At 43.1% G+C, this 9,353-nt stretch overlaps 1 long non-coding RNA gene across 1 annotated transcript; it reads left to right on the top strand.

The window, feature by feature from the left end:
* Positions 1-658: 658 nt before the first annotated feature.
* On the top strand, positions 659-5,903 carry LOC110304260 (uncharacterized). Its single transcript, XR_002379045.1, has 4 exons — positions 659-721; positions 1,948-2,020; positions 5,622-5,687; positions 5,792-5,903. It is a non-coding gene; the product is annotated as an uncharacterized LOC110304260 (long non-coding RNA).
* Positions 5,904-9,353: the final 3,450 nt, after the last annotated feature.

Here is a 9,353-nt window from a genome sequence, read left to right as displayed (position 1 = left end):
GTAGAGCCCACTCTTCCAAATGAATTTTGTAAATGTCAAGGGGAAGAAAACAGAATGGCGTATTGTTATAATAATTTAAGAGTGGTGTGATCACATTTACATTTTATATACTATGCAATTTAGGAGCAGATAATAGCTTTAACAAGGCTAAACTTTTTTCCTTAGTTAAAGTTAGAGCAGAAACGCCGAACCCCGAGGATTACCCATTTTATGTTACTGCTGAGCAGGCTTTCTCCACATCTGAATTGTCATCTTTCAGTAGAATGGTAGCTTGCCCCATTGTTCAGAAGGCTTTCTTCTGGTGGATGAATTTCTCCATAAAATTGTGTCTTGGACAGATCCTGCTGCCATGTGGCACTCAGAAGAAGTTTATATTTTGGCCCTTGGGTCCCCTTCCCTGCCTGCCCTTCACCCTTCATCCATCCTGGGCTCCCAGGGCTGCCCTCTCAGCCTGTGCAGTAGGCTGGGCTACTTGCTGCTCTGGACTGTGAAGGGCTGATAACAGTTTATGTGTCGAACCACCCAGAGATATTTGCATTTTAACAGGGATCAAAGCTGAAACTAAAGGGATTATGTCCTAATAGGAGAATTCTGAGCATCAGCCAGTGGATGGAATTCTCTGCTGCTAGAGGGGCTTTCCCTGAAGTCTGCAGGGCAGAGGAGAGCCATCACCAAGCCCAGCAGACTACCATAGACAAGCACACAGAAATGAGCAGACAAGGTGGCTTTGACTTTCCTATTTTATTGGTTTTCTTTTCTTTTTTGTTTCAGCTGTGAAATGGGCTTTCTCTCTTTCCAGGTAGCTGAACAGGTAGCTTCCTAGGGAGTGCGCTTTGAAATGTTCCAACTCGCTCTCTGACACTCCCTTCCCCAAATCTGGGTACTAATATTGAGATTAAAATGTACAGTTTAGTTTCAAGCTCTCGATTTTTCCTCTAAAACAGCCCTAAAGGAAGAAAGTCACTTTAAAAAGGTGTGGGGCCTTTCCAGTATGAAAACATATCTGTTCTTAACAAGGCACATGAGATGTCTCTACACCTAGACACTTATCAAAAGCAGGTCAGAGCGGGACTTCCAGCTAGAATGGTCAGAATTGGCAGGCAGGGGCACTCCATTTGCACCAGATAAGGGAGATTTTAGTATTTTGGCCATTTAACCTGATCTGGAAAAGAAATGGTGTCCAGGTGTAATCTTATTTATTCACTCTGCAACATCGTGCAACACTGGGTCACCCACCCTGTCTGGCTCAGTAGGGATGTTCAGAAGTGTTGCAAAGCATCAGGCTCGAGCTACAGCAGGAATAGCACCAGTCATGGCATGTCCACCCTTGAGAATGATGGGGATATGACCAGGATAGCTCTGCATCATCAGGACCTGGCTGAACTTACAAAAGTAATAAACAGGCGTTCTTGCAAAGCGTCTCATTAAGTAGTTGAATGCCTAATTCACTTGGGACATTGCTTCCAAATTCATTTCATCTTTGATAATTTGATGAAAAAGAAGACTGTATCTGTAGTTTCTTTGCATAAAGCTCCCTCACACACACCTAAGGGCAGGGAACATTTATTTTGAAATTAATAATGGGAAGTTTTGTGACTCAGTGGAAAGTGCTAGGTCTATTCAAAGAATCTTGGTTTTCTTCCCCTCTCCATTTACTGGGAAGCACCTGAAAGACTTGCTACTTTCCCTCCCCTCTTTAAGCTATCCCTGAAGATACAAAAGGAGGGTTCTTTCATGTTTGCAGTTGGAAAGCCTGGAAGGGTGTAGTGATGGTTACAAGGGGACAAGGTTAGGTATGTATTGTTTAACTCACAGTTCTTTTTAAAGTTGGGTAACATGAGGCCAAGAACACAGACAGAACACTCTCTTGTCCCCACAGTAGCCCCCAGATCTCACTGTGACAGTTTGGCTGCCCCTTATCTAAGACTGTTGTCATCACACTCACAGGACTATGGAAACCAGGGTTGAAATCAGAGGGCTGGTACTAAAGGTTGTGGGATGAAGAGTCAGACAGGATTTGGTGAGTACCTCACCCTTGCTTTCTCTCATCTGGATTGGCTCAGTCCTGTGAGGACTTGGGGGGTGGGGGAACCCTTGGTCCTCAGGAAACTGCAGTGATGTTGCCTCTTGTCTTTTTCTTAGGCCTCACCAGAATGACCTGAGAGCTTTCACTTGGCTCTTGAAGTCATCTCCTTTTGAATCACTCTTCTTCTTAAAACAAATTCTATTCATTTATTTAATGAGTGTTTTCTCTGCATGTATGCATGTGTTCTCATAGGTCAGAAACGGGGTGGGGGGTTGAGATTCCCTGAATTTATGGATCATTACGAGTTGTCATGTAGGTGCTGGGAACCAAACCCATATCTTTGGGAAGAGCAAAGTTTCTCTTAACACCTGAGCCATTTCTCTAACACCTCCCTCTACTCTTGCTCTCAGTACATTAAAACATTTGAATAGTTCTCTACCGTACTCATAAAAATAATTCCTTACCATCTATGATTTTCTTAATACTTAATTTAAAATACTTTATTTGCTCTCATAAATGGTTCTGAGCATTGGAGCAATGTTCTCATTTTAAAGGAAAAAAGAAAAGAAAGAAAATTGAGCCCCCAAACAATGGTCTACTTCCTGTCTCTGCTTTTGCCCCACCTGCTCAGTGATGCAGAGCTGTTCTGCTCCCATGACACATTGATAGTGTCTTATTCAGTGTGTAGTCACACAGGCCACAGTAAGCCAGAGGGTCTTCCTAAGAGGTTCAGCTTCAGAGGTATCCAGTGGTTAGATAGAGCGCTCTCACAGAAAGTGCCTTTATTTGATTCCCTGTCAGAAAATTCCTCCTGGGGTGGTAAGGGCTTGGAGGAGGAGGAGTACTTGCCTTAACAGACCCACTACCTTAAACACTGCAGTCTGAGGGGACTGGCCTCTGTTGGTGCAGCCCTTTATAGTTCTGATATCTTCAAATGGGTGTGGCTCAACAATCCATGAGTTCTAATTTTAATGGATGTCATGGCAACTGGAGAGACCACAGTCAGCAGAGTAGTTGCCTTGCAAGGTTCTTGGAGTGGCATGTCCCCATGTGGGTGGGTGTGTCTGCTTCTTGGTAACAACCCACATTTTACTGCCTTTTCACTGCACGCCAGAAGAGTGGCTACCTCCAGTTACATGATTGTTAAGAAGTCTATCTCCTTTTCTTTGTCCACACAATGCAGTCCCTTCTAATACATGGCAGTATCTTAACCTGGTGACCATACAGCTCCTCCCAGCAATGTCTTTCAGAGTATCAGCTCTCAAGGAAAACTAACCTTAGACCTCTACCTGCCTCTTTTCTCCCTAGTCCTCTAAAGGAGTCACATAAGAAGTGTCCCTCAAAACCTGGTTCTACTCTTAGCATGGGTTTGCAGCTGCAGTTCCTCCTGTAGGTCTGGTGTGTACCAGGGTCCTGCCAAGAGATGGCATGTACATGTTATTTATTAGCTAGAGAATCCAGTGCTGGACTCTGTACAGGTGGGGGCTCAAATCATGCTTTCCAGCCTTGATCTCACAAAACCCTGCCTCTGCTTTCCAAGTCCTGGGAGTCCAGGGATGCCACCATACCTGGCTAGATGGCTGGCTTGTTTTTAGCTTTTATTTTAGCTTTTAAACATTAAATCTATCTATCTATCTGTCTGTCTGTCTGTCTGTCTGTCTGTCTATCTATTTATGTGTGAGAGACAGAAAGTGTGTGTGTGTGTGTGTGTGTGTGAGAGAGAGAGAGAGAGAGAGAGAGAGAGAGAGAGAGTTCATGCATGTTCTTGTGTACAGAGATCAGAGGACACCATGTGGGAGAAAGTTCTTTCTTCCCTATCTGTGGAGCCCTGGGATTGAACTCAGGTCACAAGGTTTGGTGGCAGGGTTCCTTTGCCTGCTGAGCCATTGCAGAGGACTATTTTTTAAAATTGGAAGTCAGTAAAGAGTCTCCTTTCCAAAGTTTATCTGTTCCTCTTTCCCCTCACCTGTAATCAATAATGTTCATGGTCCATTACACAAATCCTTCTAGGCGATCAGATCTGCCTATGTTTTCAGGGTATATTCCCCACATGTGACATAGGGCCAAGCATATGGTATATGCTCAATATATATTTATGGGCTGAATGAAGACAGTGAAGTCTACTGTATAAATGCTCTGGGAAAAGGCCATACTTCATTCCAGGGAGTGGCTTGGATTATGGCAACTAACAGAAACTGAACCCGTAGAATGCTTATTTGGTAAAATGACCATTGTGCACACTTCTTCATCTATTCTAATTATACATAATTTTCCTCCATTGAACAATAATAGCTAATGCTACTAAGACTCTGGGCAAACAACTCATGTTAAGTGTTTGATTTATAGTGCAAATACTTAAAGAAAGAAACTGCCCTCAGAGTGCTGTGGGATGACAGAGACAGGTTGGTGATCTCCACTGCTGCCCACAGGATCAGCAGACATCCAGGAGGTAGCCAGAGACCTCATTTTCCAGGACGAGGCATAGGCTCAGTTTTCTGCTTGTGTTGATGAAAGGCATGGGCTGTTTTGCTAAATCTGGTCTGTCCTAGTGACCTGAGTTGATCAGAACAGATGTTCCCAAAGTTGGCCTGGGCAGAAGCATGTGCCCTTGCTCCACTGAGCATGGGGAGGGAGAGTTCACAGGCTCAGCACCTTTTCAATAGCAAGCATAAGAGATGTTTCAAGTCTGGCCTGGGCCTTGGTTCTCAGAATGCTTTAACACTGTACTGCACTCTGCAACTTCTGTTCTTAAAGGCATGAGATCTCGAAGTAAGGTATGAAGTTGAACTCCCACTAAGTAGTTGTAAAAGGATATGGATGGAGAAATTATCTAATTCAAGTAGCAGAGGGAAAGAAAACCCAGCCCAGAGGACTCCATTTCTAAAAGACTTAAAAGGCAGCATTGAAAATACAATTGGTTCCACACTGATACAGTGGACTTAAGTCGTCCAACGTGTGTGGGCAATACTGTGATTTGTGTTCTTCCTACCCACGTCTCTATGCAGATTGCAGAGGCTGCCACTAGGTCTAGAATACCTCTACCCTACAAAGACCTCCATCTAATGTCAAGAGCTGTAATGACGGATCTGGCCAGAAAGTGAACTGGGGCACCCGTGAGGGGGCTCAGGGTCGCTGTGAGTCTCCTTTCCCAAGTAGGAGCCAAGATGCAATGGTGAACCTGTGTCAGGCCTGTCTAGAAAGTCTCAAAGTTCCTTGGAACTCCACAGTCAGATGTCTCTAACAGATGGACAGAGGCTCTTGACTGTCACACATACTAAACAGGTGTCAGCTGCAGAAAAAGTTTAGGCTAGCTGTGTTTTTTACTACTCAATAAGTGAGTTTTTTTTACTATTGAAAACCTGGATTGTATGTTTTTTTTTATTATTTTTTATTATTATTTTTAATGGTGAGCATACCTTCTTTTTTTTCAGCGGTGGGAATGATAATCACTAAACATACTCTTGAAAAACCTCTTTTTTTTTTTCTCCTGGCTTTTAGGTCTGAATATCAGTGACAACAGGGTCCAGGAGTCTCGAGACACTGGTAGGAAGAGCAAACACATTTCCATATTCAATATATTTTCTTCTTTTCTCAGCACGGCTCCCTGAATGTTGGGGCAGAACATGTCATCCATGGAAATTGACTTATTTTGTTCTACAAGGTAGGTCACTGGGAGTAATTAATGTGGACAGATTTAGAAAAGTCCACACATCAGAACTATTTTTATTAATATGTTTAAAATATAAATTGTATCTTCCCACATAGGAAAAAACCAGGTGTCAGCACAAGAAGAGAAGTATAACCAACCCCATGACCATAAACTGAAACAGGTGTGTGTGCTTTTAGTTTGAGGGGAATAATCTACACCAATAAAAGTGTTGACAGTGGCCGCCTCGGTGGCAGGACCATGTTTTCCTGACTTCATGCCTTCTCTTTCTCTAACAAAAACGAGTTGCTCTTGTAATAGGGACTTCTAAGAATAACTAGCAAAAAGTAAGGACTTTAAGAAATCAACCTGTCTGGATTTCATACCTGTGTCTCCCTAGCCTGCCTCCAGACATCCCTTGTATATTAGCAGATCCCTCTGCCTCACTATCCAGTCATAGCTGCTTCCAATGCTTAGATGCTTGTTGAGACCTCAGATGAGAAGACAGATCCCAAGAAATGGAAAGCAAGGTTGGCCTTCAGTGAGGGAGTTCACTTGTGCTCTCCTTTTGATGGTGATGTGAAAACTTTACATAGTAAACAATTCTATTTCCATTCAAAAGTTAACCCACTCAAGACCCCTTTCTTGCCTGATTCTCTTTTATTCCTTCCTCTCTCTCTCTCTTTCTTTCTTTCTTTCTTCCCTCCCTTCCTGCCTTTATTTCTCTCCCACTAAAGTTGAGGCTTCTTTAAGATAGGAAGTTTCTTTTGGCTTCCTACCATGTTGCCTGGTACGAGGCACATACACAATAAATACTGTTGAATAAAGACACAGGGATGCTAGGTGGTTTGCCTATGACCACTCTGGCAAGGAGAAGACAAGAAGTCAGGCTAATGTGGGGAGCCCGCTGACAACTTTGCCAAGCCAAAAGAGTATTGGCGTCTTGGCAGGAGAGAGAACCCTGTAGCTAATATGACTGCAACATGCATTCAGCACATGCCATCTGGATAGGGCTGAAGAAGATGAGGGCAAGGAGACCAAGCCTCACTGAGTATACGGAGCACACGTTTGCCAAAGCATTTGTCTATACCACTGTTGTGCCTTTGTAGAACATTGCCTTTCAAACACTGCTTGAATTTTCTTGAGAGGAAAGGGTGTAGAGCTTTGTGAAAACAGTAAGCGTAGGCTGATGAGATGGGTCACTGGGCAAAGGCTCTTGCCATGCAGATGTGGCAACCTGAAGAAGAGGATACTCCATAAAGTTGTCTTTTGACCTCCACAAATGTTCTGTGGCCACAAATGTACCCCACATCCTAGACACACACACACACACACACACACACACACACACACATAGTACAGGCACAGCCAGCATTATGCTTTGGTAAAGGCCATTCATGATAAACTTATTCAGCACAGGGACAAAAGAAATGCACCTACAGAGAAATCACAGTGAAGTTGTTCTCGTTAAAAAGCATTTGAGATCATGAGCCCCACCTGTGTGTATAAGCCATGAGAGTGCCAAGGAGACATTTCTCCCAACTAAACTCCACCCTGTGAGGCAGTGTGCCAGACCCAGTGCAGAGAAAATCATCCTGTGAGGTAAAAGGACTGAGAAATTGCCTGTTCAGAAAATAGAAGGTTTCATTTTTTTTGTTTCCATCTGACACACAAAGAAGAACCTGTTCTCAGTGAAGACACTAGAGTTAATCATTGCAGGATAATGGCTACCTTTGACCAAAAACACAGCCCCAGGACTCCTGGCTTCACTCTCGCCAAGTGTTGATCAAGTCCGAGTCTTCAGGATGCTTATGACATATTCTATCTCTGTAACTCCCTTGGAAGAAAGTATCCTATAATTTCATCTATCTCGTAGTTGCTGCAGATGGTGATTCATATGGCCAAGGAGACCATGCTGGGAGAATTGACCCTTTGTAAGCATTTCGCCCTGACACAGAGAATAGGAAAATAGAGGGGTACAAGTGAGCAGACAAACTATGGGGGATTGGCTTGTCTCCACAGCTTGACCCCTGTGTCTTTGTGTTCACATCTGGTTTGTTTTATTGAAGGTATCTTGCTGATGACATCTCTGAGCAGTTATAGAGCTGAGCAAAAAGATACGACTCCAATAACTTGACCTGCCTTTAAATTAATGTTATAAAAACTTACCTTGAATTTAACAGAATATGGAAAATACTAATTGTCTAATAATAAAAATGGTAATCACAGGCCACTTTTCCTCCTAAGAACTATCAAATCTTGAAAGAAATACAGTCAGGTGTAGCAGCCCACACCTTTAATCCCAGTAATCAGTAGATAGAAGCAGGTGGATATTCATGAATTCAAGACTAGTTTGATCTACAAAGCAAGTTCCAAACAGCCAGAGCTATATAGATAGACCCTGAATCAACAAATAAACACAAAGAAGAAATAAATGAAGGAAGGAAGGAAGGAAGGAAGAAGGAAGGACAACAGACTGAAGGATATTTTCTATCTTTCTCATCCTGTCTTCTTTTCAATTTTGTCTCAGTGATTTTCAGATCCTGAGCCCTCTCTGAAGAAGCACTACAGTGCTTACAACTGAGACACAGTGCAGCATTTGCACCTGATAGGAGACTGTGCCTTGCACTCTGTAGTTGTAGAATTTCACACAGCATCACTTTCAGCTGGTTGATGTTAAGGTGGGCATTTCCATGGGTGTGCTCAGTATGAAGACAGCAGCAGCTCTCTGCACTGTGTGTGTGTGTGGGGGGGGGAGGTAGAAGACACCTCAGGCAAATATGTAAGAAGATGGAGTCCTGAGTGAATGTTTATAGTCAACTTGGACACAGCCATGTCAAGGACCCCGATGCCTCAGTTGGCTTTCTCCTCCCATGGTTTGAGTTCAGATCCTCAGGCTTGGGGGCCAGCACCTTTACCTATTGAGTCATTTTGCTAGTCCTAGATTCAACTAATTTTAAAAAATATAATATCTACATTAATTCTTTGAAAACTAACATACATACATACAATGTACCCACTTCCCATATCCCCCCAAATCCTTCAAGACCTACTGCCCCACTCCCTCCAAAGTTTATGTACTTCTGAATATTTTTTTACTAATTCATCCAGTCTAATTTGTGCTGCCCATATATTCATAGATGTGCGGCATTCACTGAAGTATGGTTGGTAAATCAGGGACCACCCTCTTGGCTTTCCCACAGCAGCCATCAATGTGGGGTAAGAATAGGGGGGGCGGGGCACAATCCAATCCACAGTAAGGACAAGTTAAAGTGACTTCTAAGTGAACTGATGACCTATTTCTTAATTATTCTTGGATTTTTCTCATGCTTCACATAGAGGATAGCTTCTCAACTAGGAGTGAGGCCTTGTGGGCCCCTCCTCCATCCATGCTGGGATATTGACTGGTTTTATCTTATGTAGATCTTGAGCATACATAGCTATAATTCATAAGTGTAGTGGATCTGTCACATCCAGAAGACACTTTCATCCCTGTCCTCCTAACACCTGGCTCTTTTAATCTTTCCAATCATTCTTCTATGATAGTCCCTAAGCCTTGTTAGGGAAGGTTAGGCTACAGATGTCTCATAGACATTATTCTCTGCACTTGACCAGTTGTGGGCTTCTACAGTAACTACCATCCACTGTACAAATAAACTTTTCTGATGAGGTGCTGCCCTA

The sequence above is a fragment of the Mus caroli genome, unplaced genomic scaffold, assembly GCF_978045245.1.
Source record: "Mus caroli unplaced genomic scaffold, Mus_caroli_1 scaffold_13, whole genome shotgun sequence".
In the NCBI taxonomy this organism is placed as follows: Eukaryota; Metazoa; Chordata; class Mammalia; order Rodentia; family Muridae; genus Mus; species Mus caroli.
This window is presented reverse-complemented; position numbering and strand designations above follow the sequence as displayed.